General features: G+C 42.7%; 1 protein-coding gene across 8 annotated transcripts in view; it reads left to right on the top strand.

Moving 5' to 3' along the window:
• The window catches only part of SLC35G2 (solute carrier family 35 member G2), a 37,189-nt gene that overhangs the window by 18,016 nt on the left and 5,484 nt on the right, over positions 1 to 13,689 (top strand). Inside the window, exons 2-4 of one of the 8 annotated variants that reach the window (XM_017955861.3) lie at positions 1,732 to 1,814; positions 4,938 to 5,020; positions 5,347 to 5,506. The exons of 4 other annotated variants lie outside the window; for them this stretch is intronic. The gene's annotated coding sequence lies outside the window, so the exon portion shown is untranslated. Of the gene's footprint in view, positions 1 to 1,731; positions 1,815 to 4,937; positions 5,507 to 13,364; positions 13,565 to 13,689 lie in introns of those variants that run through there. 3 more of the 8 variants (XM_009201657.4, XM_031663741.1, XM_009201662.3) reach the window with 3 other exon arrangements.

Below are 13,689 nucleotides of genomic sequence, written 5' to 3'. Positions count from 1 at the left end.
TTGGGTGACTATTTTAGTGTGACTGAAATACAGAGTAATGATTTTTTTCCTCTGATGAAAATAGCTTGATTTTTTTTCGGATTTTAAAGGAAATATATACTTATATGAAAAATAAACAGAAAAGAGAGAAAATACCATATAATTGAATTTCCACCATTTGCAAGGATGAATAGAATCACATCATGAATACTCATTGACATCTTTCTTTTTACTCAGCAATATGACATGAGGGTTTTCTTATATCTCTCTCTCTATATAAAAATTACCCTTTTAGATGGCTGCATATTACATTAATGATTTTCTTTAACCAGCATCCCATTAATGAGCAGTTTATTTCCAATTTTTCATTGTATAAAGAAAGCCATGATGAATATTCTTACATGCACATCTTTTTTTTTTTTTTTTTAGACGGAGTCTCGCTCTGTCGCCCAGGCTGGAGTGCAGTGGCCGGATCTCAGCTCACTGCAAGCTCCGCCTCCCGGGTTTACGCCGTTCTCCTGCCTCAGCCTCCCGAGTAGCTGGGACTACAGGCGCCCACCACCTCGCCCGGCTAGTTTTTTGTATTTTTTAGTAGAGACGGGGTTTCACCGGGTTAGCCAGGATGGCCTCGATCTCCTGACCTCGTGATCCGCCCATCTCGGCCTCCCAAAGTGCTGGGATTACAGGCTTGAGCCACCGCGCCCGGCCCATGCACATCTTTATATACTTTACTGGTGATGATCTTAAGATATATCCCTGAAAATAGCATTGCTGGGTCAAAGAGTTCACATAATTTTACATTTTGACACATGTTCCTGGTAAAATTAACTTTTTTTTTTTTTTTTTTTTTTTTTTTAGAGACAAAGTCTTGCTCTGTCACCCAGGCCAGAGTGCAGTGGTACAATTTTGGCTCACTGCAACCTCTGCTACCTGGCTCAAGCAATCCTCCAGCCTCAGCCTCCCGTGTAGCTGGGACTACAGGTGGGAGTCATCATGCCCAGATCATTTTTGTGCTTTTTTGTAGAGTTGGGTTTTTGCCATGTTGCCCAGGCTGGTCTCAATCTCCTGAGCTCAAAGTGATCTGCCTCCCAAAGTGTTAGGATTACAGGCATGAGCCACTGTGCCCGGCCATAAAATTAACTGTTGATGAGGTGAATTACAGTATGTATAGTCTTATATATAATGTCCCTGTCAATGACAGAACTTGGTAAAGTCTCTTTTTAACTTTGCAGTAGTATTTATATATACATATATATATAATGCACACGCACATGCGTGTGCTTGTGCATGCATGTTCTCCTATAGACATTAAAGGAGTGCAGTGATTTTAATAAATCTAGGTGTGCTACTTAACCAATCAGGTATTGTTAGGTTTATTCAAAATTTGACCTATGGTTTGGTCTGAAACGATGGCATCTGGTAACCATTTCTTATCTTACGTTGATTTTAATGAAATATGGTATATGGGAAGAGGTGACTGAGTTGTAGTTTTAGTGAGTGGTATCTATGGTGTGAAGAATCAATGGTGTCAATAGTATGAAGAATCAGTTATGATTAAGCCAAACCAAATTTGTAAAATTTTGAACTGATTCATTTGGTATATTTTAAAGTTTTCACCCCAAGAAGGAGTTCAGGGTTGGCTTTTTTGTGGATAAGTAGTAGCAAAAACAAGACAAATGTGAGCATGTGGCGCATGTAGTGTTTGAAGGATTTGATAGTAGCTTCTGTTGATCCTGGGGTGTTCTTTTTTAGTTCAGGAACTGATGCGTATCCTGGGCAGTTGGAAGCCTTCTTTGAACTCAGCTGGGCTGTTCTGAGGATCTCTCAAGAGTTAGGTAAATTACAAACAACCAAGAAGTACAACCTTACCATGCATATTGGAACAGCCCAGTAATTTTACATTTAATTAGCATCTAACCTAAATGGGTATTTAACCATTTAAATAGAAACATAAAAAATCATGGAAATAGAAAAGGATCATTTTATTCCTGCTCCTCCCCCTTCTAGTGATGGCTTCTTCCTACCCTTAACAGCTTCACCCAGCACAGCTGAATTTAAAGCTGCTGACTCACAGCAAGGTGATTCTGCTTTTTTTTTTTTTTTTTTTTAAACAGAAGGAAAGTTAAGTGGTAGATGATAAATATGTGTTCATTGAGGATGGCATATTTTATGCAAATTGATAAGTCCACTGATTCGAAGATTAGAAAGGCTCTTTCCTGGAAAGGGAAGTGTCGATTATAAATGCTGAAAGACTTGCATACTTGCATTCTAGCAAGTTCTTAGCTGCCAGTCGACACATTCATCACCGTGTGCCAAAATGGATTTTAAAATGTCACAACACAAATTGCTCTGCTCCAAATCAGGCACCATCACAGTCACACAAGCCAAACCAACCTGCTTGTTTAAAAGTGCCACATAAAGCTTTTTTTCAACCTCAGTTAACCTTTTCCTTTCCTGGTATGCATGGTTCATTACAGTCTCCTAAAGTCATGAACCATGACTGAGTAAAGCGAGGCCAGGCTTCTCCCTTTGACTTTGCCTATACAGCAACTAACTGGTCCAGGTGCTTTCAAACTAATAAGACTAAATGTTTAGCCCAGCTCTAACCAGCCTGATAACTCTCACCCCTACTTTTTCCCCTCATACCTTCTGCTCTCATTTATTTATTTTGTTTTTCTCAATCTTTTCCCTCCCAGAGCCAGCTGTTGACTTCTAGAAGCTACTGCATAGCCCAATAGCCCCTGACTATTCCTTCCCTAATTTTCTGCTTTAGAACTGTCAGTGGAGTGTCCAGCTCAAACCTGGGCTAGCCCTCCTGTTTGATGCTTCTCTTTCCAGCCCCTACCTCAATACCATCAGCTCTGTCTTCTTACCTTCCCTCATCTCCAAGTCCCTTAGCTGTAATTTCCACCCCCTCCTATAACCCAGACTGACACAGCTCGGCAAAATCCTCAGGTCTGTCTACCATTCTCCTATAGCCTAGCTCAGCCCAAAATGTCTTAGTCCCCTTAGATCACATTCTACCGTGCTCCTCCCAACATGGCCCACTCTGGAATCCAGTATCCACTACTTTTCCTAGTCCAACTAAGCAGCCTTCATCCCCAGCCTAATTGGTTGGGGGGACTGCCATACCTTCAGCTTCAGTGTATCCTCCCTCTTGGGAAGCTTCTGCTTTTCAACCCAAAATAAGGGTTCTCTTGTACCCAGATAGCCAGCCCTCTTTTAAGGTGATTTTGGCTAGCATGCCAAGGAGCTTATCATTCAGCCTAGTGTGCCCAGAATTTTTTCTAGGCTGCAATGAGTGAGCTGTCATCCAGTTCTGGCACTCTTGTGCCGCCATTAGTACTGCAGGGAGTCATCCTCAAAGAGGATATCACCACTGACCTGTCACCAGAAAGGCACAGTGATGATGATAAATTTGGACTGATTCATCCATATTCTTCCCCTGGTTGTTGCCCTTCTTTTCTTTCTTCTTCCTCCTCCTCCTCCCCTCCCTCGCTCCCTCTCTCTCTCCCTCCCTTCCTTCTCCTCCTTTTTTTTCTTTCTCTTTTCTTTTCTTTCTGTCTCCCTCTCCCGCTCTCTTTTTTCTTTCTTTTCTTTTCTTTCAACAGAGTCTCACTCTGTCATCCGGGCTGGAGTACAGTGCGTGATCTCGGCTCACTGCGAACTCTGCCTCCCTGGTTCAAGCAATTCTCCTGCCTCAGCCTCCCTGGTAGCTGGGACTATAGGCGCATTCCACCATGCCTGGCTACTTTTTTTTATTTTTAGTAGAAATGGGGTTTCACCATGTTGGCCAGGCTGGTCTCGAACTCCTGCCCTCAGGTGGTAAGCCCGTCTCAGCCTCCCAAAGTGCTGGGATTACAGATGTGAGCCACTGTGCCTTGCCTTTTTTTTCTTTCTTTTTTTTTTTTGAGATAGGGTCTCACTGTTGCCCAGGCTGTAGTATAGTGGTGTGATTTTTTTTTTTTTTTTTTTTTAAAGAGACAGTTTCACCATTTTGCCCAGGCTGGTCTCCAACTCCTGAGCTCAAAGTGATCTGCCTGCTTCAGCCTCCCAAAGTTCTGGGATTGCAGGCATAAGCCACCACGCCCCACTCCTTCCCTGGTTCTTCTAAGCAAGAGGATGCATTTGCAAGATGGTTGGCAGGGTCAGGAGTGCAGTCAGTGGCTATGGAAACAAAAGTTAGTTGTTGCTATGGTAATACAGAGCTGCACTCTATCTAAAGGATGGACACAGCACCAAAACTAGATTCTGGAATGTAACAAACTTATCATTCCTCAGACTCTCAAACTAAATTTTTTTCTTAAGAACAACGAGCTCATGGATAGAATGAAGGACTTCATATCCTACTAATTTTTGAGTCAGGTATCAGTTCCCTACTGGCCAATAATGTGAATATAAATATCAGAGTCGATTCCCAAAATAACATTTTTAGCATAAATACCTAAGAGTCACCATCAGACAGTCATGTCCACAAATTGTGTGGAAAAACCCCCGTTTGTAGTCAAAGTCTAAAATTATATCCTTTTTACTCTGAAAAATCTAAAATGTAGAAGAGAATCACTTCTGACTAGTATAAACAAAAAGTAATAAGCAATCATTTTAATACAGGATTTAATAAGTTGTCTTAATATTTCTGATATTCAGATGACTACTTTGAAGTATTTTGAAATAAAGATACTTTTCATATTTCATAAAGCTACTTTTAATATATTAACATTTATTGCTCTTGAGTTCAAAGTATATCTTATTCTAGCCACCAAAACATTTAGAAAATAGAAAAAAAGGTAAAAACTAATGTTTTTGTTTCTTACATTCCAGACACTTAATACCCTTACCCCATTCACTGAATGCAATTCATTGCTATTTCCTTGTTTTGTCCTTTTGAGTGGTTTGGGATCTGCTTCAAATGACAAAGAGATGTGAGTAATAGGGTTCAATGTCTTTCTTATTTTCAGATTTAAAGCTCTTCAATGATGTAGCTCAAAATGAAAGTTCCTTCAATCCAACAACTTTGCAGAGATGCTGATCCCTCTCCCAGGTGAATCCTGGCCAGGCCTTTCTGACAATCCTGGGATACCCTGGGGCCAGTATAGAGTTCAAGGGCAGACCAGACTGGCAGAGGGGTTCCTGAGGGACCTGGAACCAGCGTCACCAGCATAGTCAGAATTGCAACCTAGTGGCAAAGATAACTGTGAGAACAATCTCAAAGGTGGGGCCAGGACAGAAATGGTAGAATAAATAGCAGAGCTTGTGATGGCTATTATAGGATGGGACAAAGCTCAAGGAGCAGTTGTAGAATGCAGTTCAGGACCAAGTCATTATTTTTGTTTAATCAACTTTTATTAAATGTGCTCTGTGTGCCAGGAACGCAAATATGAATGAGAGCTCTCTTGCCATCATGGAATTCACAAAGGAGACTGTGACTTGGCATGCCCCAGTTAGATGGTGCCTGGATTTGTTGGAGGAGTGGACATGGCAGCTTAAATGAGCCATCTTGGGCTGTGCACAACCCAGAAATTTCGAGGTGTGCCAATGTGTCTGTCTAGTATCATTGTGGGAGGATGTAGAGTCATTCTATGATTGTTTCTGATGTCTCTGTGGCTCTGAGTCTTTTTAGAAGGAGCACTTTAAAAATCAGAGTTCTGGGTCGGGTGCGGTGGCTCAGGTGTGTAATCCCAGCACTTAGGAAGGTTGAGGTGGGCGGTTCACTTGAGGCCAGGAGTTCGAGACCAGCTTGGCCAATGTGGCAGAACCCTGTCTCTACTAAAAAAAATACAAAAATTAGCCGGGTGTAGTGGCACACACCTACAATCCCAGCTGCGTGGGAGGTTGAGGCAGGAGAATCCCTTGAGCCCAGGAGGTGGAGGTTGCAGTGAGCTGAAATTGCTCCACTGCACTCCAGGCTGGGCGACAGAGTGAGATCCCATCTCAGAAAGGCCAGGCGCAGTGGCTCAAGGTTGTAATCCCAGCACTTTGGGAGGCCGAGGCGGGCGGATCACCTGAGGTCAGAAGTTCGAGACCAGCTTGGCCAACATGGTGAAACCCTATCTCTACTTAAAAATACAAAAATTAGCTGGGCATGGTGGCGCATGCCTGTAGTCCCCGCCACTGAGGAAGCTGAGGCAGGAGAATCCCTTGAACCCAGGAGGTGGAGGTTGAGGTGAGCTGAGATTGCCCCACTGCACTCTAACCTGGGTGGCAGAGTGGGACTTTGTCTCAAAACAAAACAAAAAAATCAGAGTTCTGAGTGAATTTTACTATCTACACGTTGACACTTACCCTTTGCCCTGAGCCTAGCTGAGCCTAGATGAAGGTTTGAATAGAAGTTATTGGGAGGTGGACAGGATGTGCAAGTTATAAGAAAACAAATTTGCTGGCCGAGCACGGAGAGAATCAAGGAGAATTGCTTGAACCCGGGAGGCAGAGGTTGCAGTGAGCCGAGATTTCGCCACTGCACTCTAGCCTGGCGATAGAGTGAGACTCCGTCTCAAAAAAAAAAAAAAAAAAAAAAGAAAACAGCCGGGTGCGGTGGCTCACGCTGGTAATCCCAGCACTTTGGGAGGCCGAGGTGGGCGATCATGAGGTAAGGAGATGGGGACCATCCTGGCTAACATGGTGAAACCCCATCTCTACTGAAAATACAATAAACTAGTTGGGTGTGGCGGCAGGCGCCTGTAGTCCCAGCTACTTGGGAGGCTGAGGCAGGAGAATTGCTTGAACCTGGGAGGTGGAGGTTGCAGTGAGCCAAGATTGCGCCACTGCACTCCAGCCTGGGAGACAGAGTGAGACTCTGTCTCAAAAAAAAAAAAAGAAAACAAATTTGTTGACTGGGCGTGGTGGCTCACACATGTAATCCCAGCACTTTGGGAGGCCCAGGCTGACTGATTGCATGAGGCCAGGAGTTTGAGACCAGCCTGGCCAATATGGCAAAAATCCTGTCTCTACCAAAAATACAAAAATTCGCTGGGCGTGGTGGCTCACACCTGTAGTCCCAGCTACTCCTGAGGCTGAGGCACGAGAATTGCTTGAACCTGGGAGGTGGAAGTTGCAGTGAGTGGAGATTGGGCCACTGCACTCCAGCCTGGGCGACAAAGCAGGACTCTGTCTCAAAAAAAAAAAAAAAAAAAAAAAGAAAAGAAAAAACAAGACAAAACATTCCTTCATGTACATTCAATGGAAAAACTTCAAAATTGTTATCTGTTTATTTTCACATATGTGGCATTTCCTGTTATTGCTATGAATCTAGCCCTGCATAAGGGTAGTTTGTCATCCCATTTGCCTTTCAGCATTAGGAGGGCTGAAGTTAATGTGTTCAAAGCCCTTCTTGGCTCCATATTAACTAGCCATTAAAAGTGATATTATGTAATTTTTAATGACATGGAAAATGTTTACAATGCATTGTAAAATGGGAAAGTTATAAAATAGGATATGATGTTTGATATCATTTTTGCAAGAAAAATCTTTCTAGAGGAGTCTGTAGTTGTCTCTGGTAGGATTATGAGTGATTTTTATTTTCTTTGCTTTCTCACATTTCTAATTGTTCTATAGTAAACACATATTGCTTTTGTAATAGGAATAAACAAAATGTTATTTATTTAGAGATCTGATGGTGGTAAATAGAATAAGCTCTTGGGTGAGAAGCTTATTCTGAACAAGCTCAGATATGGAACCACTGGGAAGCTCCTGATGTGGAATCACTGTGGATTTGCTGGTGCTGGGACTCACTTGACTGGGCCAAAATGTAAGGCATACACTGGGAAACTATCAGGAAACTAGCAGTTGAAACTCAGCCTGAAGATGCTGAAACACATGTATTTCCAGCACCCTTCAAAATTGACTGAGAATAGTTTAATTCTCTAGTGGTTTAAAGCAGATACAAATTACTTAAGGAACAGCTGCAGTTATGCCCTAAAAATTTAATTCTTTTCTTTTTTTTTTTTTTTTCCGACACGGAGTCTTGCTCTGTTGCAAGGCTGGAGTCAGTGACATGATCTCGGCTCACTGTAATCTCCACCTCCCAGGTTCAGGCAATTATCCTGCCTCAGCCTCTCGAGTAGCTGGGACTACAGGCGCACGCCATCATGCCCAACTAATTTTTGTATTTTTAGTAGAGACGGGGTTTCACCATGCTAGCCAGGATGGTCTCGATCTCTTGACCTCGTGATCCGCCCGCCTTGGCCTCCCAAAGTGCTGGGATTACAGGCGTGAGCCACCGTGCCCGGCCCCTAAAAATTTAATATTAAAGGAAATTTGGGAGACCTAGCAGCAGAAATAGTGCCAGAGGTAGAGAAGCTGAATACACAAATTCTCTTAATAGCCAAACTGTATACTGTGATGTTTTATTCTTGAAATATTAGGAACTTTAAAGTGTTTTAATGGATAAGGCTTCCTATTTGAGTTGCTAGCCATTTAAATCCATTTATTTATATTATTTATATTTGGTTGGTACTAAATTTTGCTTCATTAAAAAAATGGTTATTCTTCATTTGACAATTACTGAATTCTCATCTCATGCCGAGTACTATATTAGATGTGGTCTCTGTAGTTGAGACCGTCACAGGTTCAGTGGAAGAGAAAGACAAACATTTGTAATTCAATATGGTAAATTCTGTGACTAAAGGTATAATGAAAGTTATATCCCCCGCTCAGGTGCAGGTATCTAACTCAGATTGGATTGGGAGGTAGGCCTAGGGAAGTTTTTGAGAGAAGGTGATATTTAATCTGGGCCTTGAATAATGAGCAGGTATTAACCAGGTGAAAAAGCAGGAAAAGAATATTCCATAAAGAAGGAACAGCATATTAGACAACCTAGAGACATGAAAACATGATGTGTTCAAAGAATTCCCAGTAGTTGGGAATAGTCAGAAGCTTTGTGCATATGGGAGACAAGCAGGGGATAAGACTGATGGTTACTTTTCTTTTTTTTCTTTAAAACAATCTTTTTTTTGTTGCTTTTTAATGTTTTCTTTTTCTTTTTCTTTTTTTTTGGTCTTCTATTATTTTGAGACAGTCTTGCTCTGTCACCCAGGCTGGAGTGCAGTGGTGGCATCTGCCTCCTCTGCAACCTCTGCCTCCTGGGTTCAACCGATTCTCCTGCCTCAGCCTCCTGAGTAGCTGGGATTATAGGTATGTGCTACGACGTCCAGCTAATTTTTGTATTTTTACTAGAGATGGGTTTTGCCATGTTGGCCAGGCTGGTCTCGAACTCCTGGCCTTGTATGAGCTGCCACACCTGGCCTCTTTAAAAAAAAAAAAAAAAAAATTCTATGGTTACTTTTACGTGTCAACTTGGCTGGTCAAACATTATTCTGGATGTTTCTGTGAGAGTTTTTGGATGAGATTTACATTTGGAAGGGTGGACTTTGGGGGAAAGCAAATTGCCTTCCATAATGTGGGTGGGCATCGTCCAATCAGTTGAAAGCCTGAAGAGCACAAAAGACTGACCTCCCCCAAGCAAGAGGGAATTCTTTTTTTTTTTTTTTTGAGACGGAGTCTCGCTCTGTCGCCTAGGCTGGAGTGCAGTGGCCGGATCTCAGCTCACTGCAAGCTCCACCTCCCGGGTTCACGCCATTCTCCTGCCTCAGCCTCCCGAGTAGCTGGGACTACAGGCGCCCGCCACCTCGCCCGGCTAGTTTTTTGAATTTTTTTAGTAAAGACGGGGTTTCACCATGTTAGCCAGGATGGTCTCGATCTCCTGACCTCGTGATCCGCCCGTCTCGGCCTCCCAAAGTGCTGGGATTACAGGCTTGAGCCACCGCGCCCGGCCCTAAGAGGGAATTCTTTAGCCGACAGACTTTGGACTTAAACGGCAATACTGGCACTTCTCTGGACTGGCCTGCTACCCACTCTGCAAATTTTGGACATGCCGACGTGCCAGCCTCCATAATTGAGTATTACTTTTCTCAACCATAGGAATGAAGTGGTCTCAGGCCTCATATTCTGGGATCTAGCTTGGAAAATAGTTCCTCTTTTGGATAAAAATAGTGGTTTTAAGCTCGCCACACTGAATGTGCCCATTGTTCAAGCAGACACCAAACTGCATACTTTTAATCCATTTGTATCCAGTATTTTTGGTGGAAACATTTGTAGCTAAGCAGACTAGACTTCTGGTTCTATTTCATATTCCCTCTAATTAGCTGAGTTGCTCTGCACTGGTGAAGTAGACACCTCTGCCTTAGTGGTCACTTTCCCCATGTGAATCCTTGTCAGAGGAACTAAAGCCATGATACTGGTTTAGAGCACTTGTCTCTGAGGAAGGAGGAAAAGTTGAGTTGGCACTTTGATCAGAACAATTTAGAGCAGATTGCAGAAAGTTACAGTGGCTAAAGTACATAGTGGTCTTGCATTTGGAGAAATATCAAAACACTAGAAGTATGAAGTCATTAAAAAGACAAACCGATTGTGAAGACATGTCAAAAGATCCCAACAGTTACCATCCAAAACACTTTCTCCTAAGACAGACAATAATTATTACTCTTGTTGGTGGCCAAACCAGAACTCAAAATTTCTGAGTCTTAAATTTCTTATCTCTAAAATAAAATTTCCGGCTGGGCATGGTAGCTCACACCTGTAATCCCAGCACTTTGGGAGGCTAAGGCGGGTGGATCACCTGAGGTCAGGAGTTTGAGATCAGCCTAGCCAACATGGTGAAACCCCATCTCTACTAAAAATACAAAAATTAGCTGGGCGTGGTGGTGCATGCCTGTAATCCCAGTTACTCGGGAGGCTGAGGCAGGAGAATCACTTGAACTTGGGAGGTGGAGGTTGCAGTGAGCTAAGATCATGCCACTACATTCTAGCCTGGGTGACAGAGTGAGACTCTGTCAATAAATAAATAAATAAAATTTCCTAGTTTCCTGGTGCCAAGTGAATACTGTTGGTTCCTGCCCAGGACAGCTGCCTACTAGGCAAGAAGACCAAACAGCAAAAATCTGTGGACTCTAAGTCTCAAAATGTAAGGCTCTCCCACATCAGGGATTTGTACTGAGGAGGCCCTCCAGATTTTACCTGAGATAACCTACATTTGGACACTTGCAACCAAGAGAATATTGGTGGCCTATTAGAGTTAGCAGAAGACAACAAGCAAGGAGAGAATTCTAATGTATATCAGAGTTAGGAGTTAATTTGAAACACAGAACCAGTAGGGGATTTATTATAAAGAATTGGCTTCATTGCACTTCATTGCACTCCAGCCTGGGCAACAAGAGTGAAACTCTATCTCAAAAAAAAAAAAAAAAAAATTGGCTTATGTTCTTGTTGGGGGCTGGATAAGCAAGTCTGAAGTCTGTAGGCAGTCATTCAGGAAGGGGAGATTAAGGGCCAGTTAGGGCTGGGAGCAGTGGCTCATGCCTGTAATCCCAGCACTTTGGAAGGCCGAGGCAGATGGATCACTTGAGGTCAGGAGTTCGAGACCAGCCTGGCTAACATGGCGAAACCCCACCTCCACTAAAATACAAAAATTAGCTGGATGTAGTGGTGGCGGCAGTGGGTGTCTGTAATCCCAGGTACTCAGGAGGCTGAGGCAGGAGAATCGCTTGAACCTGGAAGGCAGAGGTTGCAGTGAGCCGGGATTGCATCACTACACTCCAGTCTGGGTGACAAAGCAAGACTCTGTCTCAAAACAAAACAGAAAAAACTGGTTAGAAACCCATGAGCACAGGATAATGCTTGTTGTCCACAGGCAGTAAAGAAAAAATCATGAACAGGCTGGAACCCCAAGGGCATAAGCTGTTTGGAATCTCTGAATTTAAGGAAGGCCTAAGCCCCCACCTTTAAAGGGTTCCCCTTATTAAGTCAGGCCTACCCAGGATAAAGTCAACAGATTAGGGGCTATTTATTTATCAACACATTTACAGCAAACAAAAGGGACTTTTATCACATCTGTAAAATCTCTTCACAACAGCAACTTAGATAGATTAGTGTTTGATTAAATAAATTGCAAAGTGTAGTTCAGCATAGCCAAGTGTACACACCAAAAAGCCATCAGAGGCTGGGTATGGTGGCTCATGCTTATAATCCCAGCACTTTGGGAGGCTGAGGTTGGTGGATCACTTGAGCCCAGGAGTTTGAGACCAGCCTGGGCAACATGGCGAAAACTCATCTCTACAAAAAATACAAAAATTATTAGGTGGGCGTGATGGCAGGCGTCTGATGCCCCAGCTACTTAGGAGACTGAGGTGGGAGGATCACTTGAGCCAGCCATATTCACTGGGTGATAAAGTGAATCTAGAGTGACAAAAAGCCATCATAGTCATAAAAAAGAATGAAATTATGTCCTTTGCGGCAACATGGATAGAGCTAGAGGCTATTATCCTAAGTGAAATAACTCAGAAACATAAAATCAAATACAGCATGTTCTGTCTTATAAGCTCTTATTAAGTGGGAGTTAAACAATGGGTACACATGAAGATGGAAATAATAGACACTGGAGACTCCAAAATGGGGTAGAGTGGGTGGGAAGAGAGGGTTAAAAAATTACCTATTGGGTACAATGCTCACTATTTGGGTGATGGATACACCAGAATCCTAAATCTTACCATTACATAATACATGTAACGGACCAGGCGTGGTGGCTCGTGCCTGTAATCCCAGCACTTTGGGAGGCCCGGTGAAGCGGATCACCTGGTAGGAGTTCAAGACTAGCCTGACCAACTGGAGAAACCCGTCTCTACTAAAAAATACAAAAATTAGCCAGGCGTGGTGGCTGTGCATATTGCTTCTAGGAAGGAGGCTGAGGCAGGAGAATGCAGCTTGAACCCGGGAGGTGGAGGTTATGATGAGCGAGGTGGTGCCATTGCACTCCAGCCTGGGCAACAAGGCGAAACTCTGCCTCAAAAAAAAAAAAAAAAAAATATATATATATATATATATGTGTGTGTGTGTGATGTGTGTGTGTAACGAATCTGCACAGGTACTCCCTGAACCTAAAAAAAATTATGTATTATAGTACCTAATTTTTTGGCCATTAACTAAATACACCTAAGGATTATATGCCATTTAATTTACATATATTTTATCATTATACTTTGTAATAATCATAGGTAATAAGTATTATTATCTCTTTTATACATGTAGAAACTAAAGTTTATGAAAACAAAATCATGTACCCAAAGTCATGATTAATAAGGGGTAAAGTTGAACCCAACTTTTTTTTTTTTTTACTTTAAATCCTGTGCTTTTATTTATTTTTATTTTTTATTTTTGACACAAGTTCTCACTGTGTCTCCCAGGCTGAAGTGCAGTGGTGCGATCTTGGTTCACTGCAACCTCTGCCTCCTGGGTTCAAGTGATTCTGGTGTCTCAGCCTCCCAAGTAGCTGGGACTACAGGCATGTGGCACCACGCCCAGCTAACTTTCTGTATTTTTAGTAGAGATGAGGTCTCACCATGTTGGTTAGGCTGGTCTCAAACCCCTGACCTCAAGTGATCTGCCCGCCTCAGCCTCCCAAAAGTGCTGGAAAATGATATTGATGGACCCAAGTGATACAGTTTGTGCCAGCATATTGAGAGATTGGATCCTTCTAAATTCTTCGTTCTGCTCATGACCAGTTGCCATATACTGCAGAATGTCAACTGCCTACAAGGTAAATTTCACATTGGTCGACTCACCCTTCCTATCACTCCTGATAATGCACTCATGGTTTATGGGTTGTTTTAGTAGTATGTGGTGAACTATAAGCTGTTACAATGGGAGAAGTTTTTTTTTTAA

Source organism: Papio anubis, chromosome 2 (assembly GCF_008728515.1).
Source record: "Papio anubis isolate 15944 chromosome 2, Panubis1.0, whole genome shotgun sequence".
NCBI classification, from domain to species: domain Eukaryota; kingdom Metazoa; phylum Chordata; class Mammalia; order Primates; family Cercopithecidae; genus Papio; species Papio anubis.
This window is presented reverse-complemented; position numbering and strand designations above follow the sequence as displayed.